We start from the raw sequence: 8,207 nt of genomic DNA on the forward strand, positions 1-8,207 counted from the left end.
CTGCATGCTGCAAACCTTGATTGCCTTCCAGTAGCCCTGAGAATAAAACACCAAATCTTCCCCTGGTTTACAGCTTCCTTCTAGATGTGAGACTGAGACCAGACCTCCCTGGGACTGACTCCCGACTAACTCACTTAACCCCAAAATGCCAGTCCTCTCTTTTCTCCTGGGTACCTTTTAGCCTCTCCCTGGCTGTGCTAGGAACCTTCTTGTTCCTCTGCCCTCTGCTGGGCCTCTCCTTGACAAATTCCTCCTCATCTTTTTGGCCTCAGGTTAAAGGCCCTCTGGGCATTTTGGGCTGCCTTTCTCTGAGCTCCCACTTTCCCTTCCCCTGGAATGAAATCCTGGAAGCCCTTATCATGCTGAACATTTGAATTATTTCTCATTTAAAGACTCTGTTACCACTAGGCTATAACCTACAGAGGCAGAGACTGTCTGAGGGGCCTCACTGCAGCATCTAACAAGTGAGCAGCCCATAGAGGCATGGATGAGACACAGCAAGCTCTGAGCGGACATAAACATGTGGAAGAAAATACAACTCCTGGAAGTATGGCTTACTATCAAAAACTGTTACAACAATGCATGAGATCACAGAGAGGCGCGATGGAGAGGAATGGGCAGCTGCAAGAGCTCTTGGAGATGTACAGCTGTACAATGTACAATACATGCTCATGCTCATCATGTCCAACTCTGTGACCCCAGGAACTGTAGCCCACCAGGCTTCTCTGTCCATGGGTTGTCCCAGGAGAGAATACTGGGGTGGGTTGTCATTTCCTACTCCAGGAGATCAAACCCGCATCTCTTAAGTGTGCTGGATTCTTTTATCACTGTGCCACTTGGGAAGCCCCATGGACAGTTGACGGGATGCTGATTATATTATGTGCTGAGCAACCGCATTTTACCTGGCCACTGGGCACCCTCTCTGACTTAGGTTTCTTCCTACAGAAAGTGAAACTCCATTTAGCTAATGCCAGGAGAACTGTGACCCTGAAGAACGTATGAACTTGGAGCTACTCAAGACTGCAGTGTCCCCTCTATTACTCTGGTAAGCCCCCAGGCAAGAAGGAATGAAATCAAGTGCTAATTCCCCTACTTCAGAAAAGAGGAGCAGCTCAGACTTGGGTGGGGCTGGGTGTCTTTTTTCTTGAGAGACTATTTCCTTTCTCAATATCTCCCTTGAAATGTAACATCTGTCCTTGAGAAGTTTCCTGCTGAACTTAGTGGTTCATATAATTAGAGGAACCAGCATATCAGTGGTCTGCAACTAAGGGAATATTGAAAGAGGATTCCCTCCTGTCCTTAAGCTTAGATAGGTCTTCCTTCCCACAGTTCTGAAAAAGGAGCTCCAGTCTTTACCTGTGACTCCAGAAAAGACACTACGAGCATCTTACTTGTAACCCCCAGAAATGTTTCTCAGATTGGCTTTGCTCCCACGTTTCCTAGCCTCCTCAACCTATACTTTCTTTCTCACCCAAATTCCTCCAAACTCTCCACTTATGTGACCTTTTTTAGTTTCTCGGCTCTTTGTTATATATCCTTTGCTTCTCTCACTAAGAATCCGACCCCTCTCTTTTTAACTCAGGGGTCCTGTTGAATGTGCCTCAACAATGCCAATTTGGCCTTCGCTTGATGAAAACATTTCATTTACATATTAAGCCTATTTAATGGACTGGAATCTGTACACCAGCTCAAGTTCTACAGCAGGCGTGGATTTCAAACTTGGACTCCATCCAAGTCAGTGGGGCTTCCACCTGCCATGGGTTCTTTATCAATGATCTGCTCAGAAGCAGCCCCTCCTCTGGAGCGTGGGTGAGGGAGCAGAGGTGAGTGAGCACACAGTTCTCCCTTTTGGGGATGCGGCAGGAGGAAGGCAGAGAACACGAGTGAACTGTACACCAAACTGAGTATAGACTCCTTACTCCTATAGATTTTATGTGATACTAAAACCAAATCAAACTTATAAATTCTATTTTAAACACTAAAAAGAAATATGTCCAAATTTATCACATTCACTTAACATGACAATTAAAAGTGTTTGGCTGAATCTGCCATATCGCACCTGTCAGTACACGATGGCTTTGAATTTGTGATATTTATAATTCTGTACTAGCTGAGGATTGAGGTTTGTCACCACTATTCAGTGTTCAAACCACAGTTCTGCAGACCTAGTATTATTATTATTATTTGTAGAAGCACCACGTTGCGGTATGCAGGATCTTAGCATCCCTGACCAGGAATCTAACCCATGCCCCCTGCATTGGACCACCAGGGAAGTCCTGCAAATCAGCTATTTCTGCAAGAATGTCAACTTGGCCTTCACTTGACTTCATTTACATATTAAGTCTACTTCTGTTTTTTCTCACCACCTTGTGATGATAAAAGTGATACTCTTTAAGGCCAACATAATTATGAACATAAATACAAAAGGAGGCAAAGAAATTGAGTTAGACCTCAATTAGAAGATGATTTAAGTTCAGTTCAGTTCAGTCATTCAGTCGTGTCCGACTCTTTACGACCCCATGAATCGCAGCACGCCAGGCCTCCCTGTTCTCCAAGGGAGAACATCACCATCTCTCCAAGTTCACTCAAACTCACGTCCATCGGGTCGGTGATGCCATCCAGCCATCTCATCCTCTGTCGTCCTCTTTTCCTCCTGCCCCCAATCCCTCCCAGCATCAGAGTCTTTTCCATTGAGTCAAATCTTCACATGAGGTGGCCAAAGTACTGGAGTTTCAGCTTTAGCATCATTCCTTCCAAAGAAATCCCAGGGCTGATCTCCTTTAGAATGGACTAGTTGGATCTCCTTGCAGTCCAGGGGACTCTCAAGAGTCTTCTCCAACACCACAGTTCAAAAGCATCAATTCTTTGGCGCTCAGCTTTCTTTATAGTCCAACTCTCGCTTCCATACATGACTACTGGTAAAACCATAGCCTTGACTAGACGGACCTTTGTTGGCAAAGTAATGTCTCTGCTTTTGAATATGCTCTCTAAGTCGGTCATAACTTTTCTTCCAAGGAGTAGAGTAAGCATCTTTTAATTTCAGGGGATCTCAAATACTATTTTTTATACTAGCATCAAAATGAAAACATTTTTCAGTTTCTTATAGATAACAATGACTTTGCGGGGAAATACAGCTCTAAAATATTGCTGGGTGACTACCTTCCCTAATACTCTCATAACCCTTTTTCAGTCTCCGCCATTATCACTTCCTCAGTGGTGAGAGTAACCAAGCCTTATCCAGTTGCAACAGCCAGCTTTTAGAGAGGTTTATCTTATAATATTCCTCCCAAAGTTCTAAAGTCCCAGATGGTCTCTCCTTCCTCTCTCTGAACTCAGAGTATTTATTGACTATAACAATGGGCAATTCACCATTGAAACTTTTTCTGTTTATTATATTATCTTGTTTTTGCTCAGTTGCTCAGTTGTGTAGGACTCTTTGCAACCCCATGGACCCAAGCCCGCTGAGGCCAAGTTGCAGCATGCCAGGCTTCCCTGTCCTTCACCATCTCACAGAGCTTTGCTCACTCATATCCATTGAGTCGGTGATGCCATCCAACCATCTCATCCTCTGTCCTCCCCTTCACCTCTTGCCTTCAATCTTTCCCACCATCAGGGTCTTTTCTACTTCTTTTTATATTATCTACTTTTATAATTTAATAAGTTAATGTCTGGCTTATACTCGATTTGATCTCTGCCACCCCTTCCTGGAGTAGGAAATGACAACCCACTTCAGTATTCTTGCCTGGAGAATCCCATGGACAGAGTCTGGTGGCTACAGTCCATAGGTCACAGAGTCGGAAAGGACTGAGCATGTACGCACGCACCCCTTCCAAACAGCAGTAACCAACATCTTGTTCTCAAATTCATTTGCATCCTTACAGTATCTACAGCCATAAAACCCATGCTGACTGATAGGAAAGTTTGTCCTTTTTGATCATTTTGTGCTCTTTATAAGGCACCCACACAGTCCTCCTCGGGTTCTTGTGTGATATTGTACTTTAATTTCTCTTGACTCTGCCAATAAGAATTAGTCACTTACATCGTGTCAGTTTGGATCCTCTGAGAAGCAGATGCCGAATGAAACAAGAAAGAGTGCAAGGGATTTATTAGAGGAAATGTCTGCAACGAGAAAAAAGCAAGAGAAGGCAGAGAGCCTTCAGACCCTGATCTATGTCTGATATTTGCATAGAGAAAGAGGTATTGGGCAAGAAGAGCCTCAGATAAACGCGAAGTCTCAGCTAGCCAATGGGGTGTCCCCACACTGAATCTGAGCTTTCTCTGTGATCGGTGATTTGTGGACAGCAGCCCAGGGGAAGTGTGGCCTCACATCTTGCCAAAGGTGTAACAGCTGGGCTATCAGTTCACGATGTTCCCAGCTGCAGATCTCTTAAAGGGACATTGGAGTGGTGCACCTCCACATTCACCATATAGAGCTTAATGTAAATATAACAGTATGAATATAATTCAAAGTGTTTCTGCTTCCAAGAATGCATATAAACTCCTGCACACATATCTGCATTTTGAGCTTAATGCAAATTATAAAATAAGCATGTAAGGAATCTGGACAGAGGAAATTAGAGGCTTTGATCAATTTCTAAGATTCTAAAGTCTTCCAAGGAAGAATGAAAGCATTCTGCATATGCTTCCCTTCCCAGTCTTGAAGCATCTCTGGACTACGCCCAAGGCATCTGCTTTTCTCAAACTCCTCTTTACACAATAGGATCAAGTAAACCTCTTACCTGAGCAGTACCTCTCCTGTGGAGGTTGGGGTTTGGGAATAGATTGGTCAGCTTTTTTTTTTTTCCTCACACAAATTAAATTTACAGAATAAGGTCCATGCTTTAACTCCAATTTGCTGCATTTATCAGGTACAAGTGAAATATGTTCCCAACTGAGGTGATACTACACAATTTCAGAAAACTCAGTCAAATCAACTTAGCTTCAAGTAAAAGCCGAATTTCTCTGGCACATTTATGTACGTATGTGGTATGTATGTATGCATTTGTACTAGAAATTTAAATAATAAGAATTTTTGAATGAATGCTTGAAGGGAAATATATTAAAAACATCCATTTTGTTTGTTTTCTTTAGTTTGTTTGTTTTCTGAGAATACCCCAAGAGGAGAATGGGACAGTGTGTTAACTGTTTATGGCTGTGATAACAGAGTACCTTAGACTGAACGGCTTAAACAATAAGCATCTATTTCTCACAGTTCTAGAGGCTAGAAGCCTGAGATCAGGATAGAGTTCTTGGTGAGGGCCTTCTTCCTGGCTTATAGACACAGCCACATTCTTGCTGTGTCTTCTTGTAGAAAAAGAGAGGGAACAAGCTCTCTGGTCTCTTTCCTTAAGCACACTGATTCCATAAGAGGGCCCCACGTTCATCTATGCCTAATTACCTCCCTAAGATCCCCATCTCCAAAAACCATCACAGTGGCAGTTAGAGTTTCAACATATATGTTAGGAGGGACGCATTCCGTCCACAGCAGGCAGGAGCAACACAAGAGGCATGGGAAAGTCTTAATATTCTAGATCTCTTGGTGTGCACTCGGTCACTAAGTCGTGTCCGACTGTTGAGACCCCATAGGCTGTAGCCTGCCAGGCTCCTCTGTCCATGGGATTTCTCAGGCAAGCATACTGGAGGAGGCTGCCATTTTCTCTTCCAGGGCATCTTCTTGACCCAGGGGTTGAACCTGAGACTCTTGTGTCTCCTGCATTGGCGGGCAGATTCTTTACTACTGCCCCACCTGGGAAGCCCCCAGATCTCTTGGAGATGAAGGCAATCCTAGGCCAAACATGAAGCAAATGCTTTACTCTCAACCCCCAAATTGTCACAGTTATTGAGGCTGCTCTATTTTCTTTACCACCGGGAGCCAGGAATGTAAGTAAATGAGTGCTGCTGCTGCTGCTGCTGCTGTGTCGCTTCAGTCATGTCCGACTCCATGCGACCCCACAGACGGCAGCATACTAGGCTCCTCTGTCCCTGGGATTCTCCAGGCAAGAACACTGGAGTGGGTTGCCATTTCCTTCTCCAATGCATGAAAGTGAAAAGCGAAAGTGAAGTCGCTCAGTCGTGTCCGACTCTTAGCGACCCCATGGACTGCAGCCTACCAGGCTCCTCCATCCATGGGATTTTCCAGGTAAGAGTGCTAGAGTGGGGTGCCATTGCCTTCTCCGAGTAAATGAGTGAGGAAGGCCTAAAGAATTGTATCTGACTATAAGTTGGGAGGAGTAGAGACTGACAAATTAGAGACAAATCTGGCTACCTTAAACAGGACAATGGTGATCTGAGCCCAACCTTGTAAGAATTTAGTTTTGCCACCTCTTCTGTTGTTTAATGGTAATGGATTTTGTGTGTGTGTGTGAAGTCTCTTATTAATGATTAAATGTTGGTTCTAAACACTATATATATATATATATATATTTTAAAAAGATACTCTTCAGACCAAACAAATGTGCCTACAACCAGTTTTATTTCACAGGCCACTAAATTTCAGCCTCTCTCTTAGTGTGATGCCTTCCCCAGAAACGCTTATATTGTAATGCTTGTAAACCTTTACAGGAAAAAATTCTGGCAAGTTAGACTTTTAGACTAAAAGAAAAGGAGGAGATTGAACACTGTACCTTCCCTGAGCCCCCTAAATCTCAGGTGTACACAACTGCCCTTCTAACAAAGTCTAAGGCTAATCATGTTGGAAAACACAGTCTAATTAAATGCTTTGATTTTCTACAAGAATCACATCCATCTTCCATAATAGGGTTATTTCATCACTCATGAAAAAGCATACAGTCTTTATTTTGGTGAGTACTCTCATTTTATTTAAAAAACAAAACCCTTAGCTTAAAGGAGCTTTTTTCCAGCTGATGTATTATATAAATGACAAGCCTCCCAGGTTTGCCCTAGACCTCACGTTTGCCTGGTCATGGACTCTATGTACTATCAGTCACCATCCCTAATTTAAAAGGTATCTAGTATAAACAGAAAAGTAATTATCAGTTCAAGGCCTGATTCTATAGCTTAAATGCTTGAATGGCTCCCCAAAATACCACTGGGAACCACAGGCCCAGAAGTGCTAGCGCATCTCATCTTTTTTGTTGAAAAGTTAAAATAGGGCATCTTATCACCATGGTTACAGAGTTCTGTGAGTAGTCTTGGTCTCTTACCAGCCAAAAAGATCAGCTAAGTGACCAACAGGGAATCTGAACTGCAACTGTGCTGACATGCTGATCACAGCAGAGGAACTCAGGCAACTTGTGGCATCTGGGAGCTGATATATGCCTTCAAATAATAGATCCACACAAGGAAAAAAAATTGGAACGTTTTCCAATATTCATAATTGTACAAATCAGTGTGAACTTGAGCTTATTTTTTTTAAATAAGTGCTTGTATTAATATTTGCATTAATATTCATTTCATATGTATAAGATCAACAAAATTAAATTGAACTGATAGAAGCAACATGCATTGTGTTCCCTAAAATATATGTGTACATGAATATGTCCATGAACAACTAACTTGTATTGGGTATTTTCTATGTAATAGACACTGGAATGGATGTTGTGGGTGATACAAATAAAGCAGGCAACCTACTCTCCTGCAAATAGCCCAGAAGCGAATTAGAGATTTGTAAATGGAAACACGATTACCCAGCATAGTAAGCGCTATGTAAATGTTGTCTATGAATTGTTATGGGACCCAAGAGTAAAGAATAATTGTTTGGGGAACTCCAGTGAAGCTTCCTAGTGGAAAGGGCATTTGGACTGATTCTTTACAACAAGCCGGAAGACACAGCCTGGGCAGAGACCCATCTGGGAAAGAGCGCCACCTGCAGTCAGTGAGGGTAAGAAAGTCTTTGTGGCTGGAGCTCCAGGGCTGGATGCAAGCTGCAGGGGTTGAAGCTGAGGCAGGGGAGGTTATTTGGAGCCAGATTAAGCAAAAGCTTTCATCCTGGATTTAATATTGTAGGCAGTAGGGAGCCAGTGGGACTTTAATCAGAAAGCAAGATGATCAGATTTGATCTGAAATGTATCCTCAACTGTCATACGGAGAAAGAACTAGCATAGTTAGAGGCCCACTATAAATATATAATGAGCACACTATTCTGACACATCAGGCTCTTTGTTACTCAAACAACTTTTATTCAATACGTATTCATAAGAAACAATTCTGAAAATATACATATCAGCTTTATAGTAAAATGTATCCAT

Source organism: Budorcas taxicolor, chromosome 6 (assembly GCF_023091745.1).
Source record: "Budorcas taxicolor isolate Tak-1 chromosome 6, Takin1.1, whole genome shotgun sequence".
NCBI classification, from domain to species: Eukaryota; Metazoa; Chordata; class Mammalia; order Artiodactyla; family Bovidae; genus Budorcas; species Budorcas taxicolor.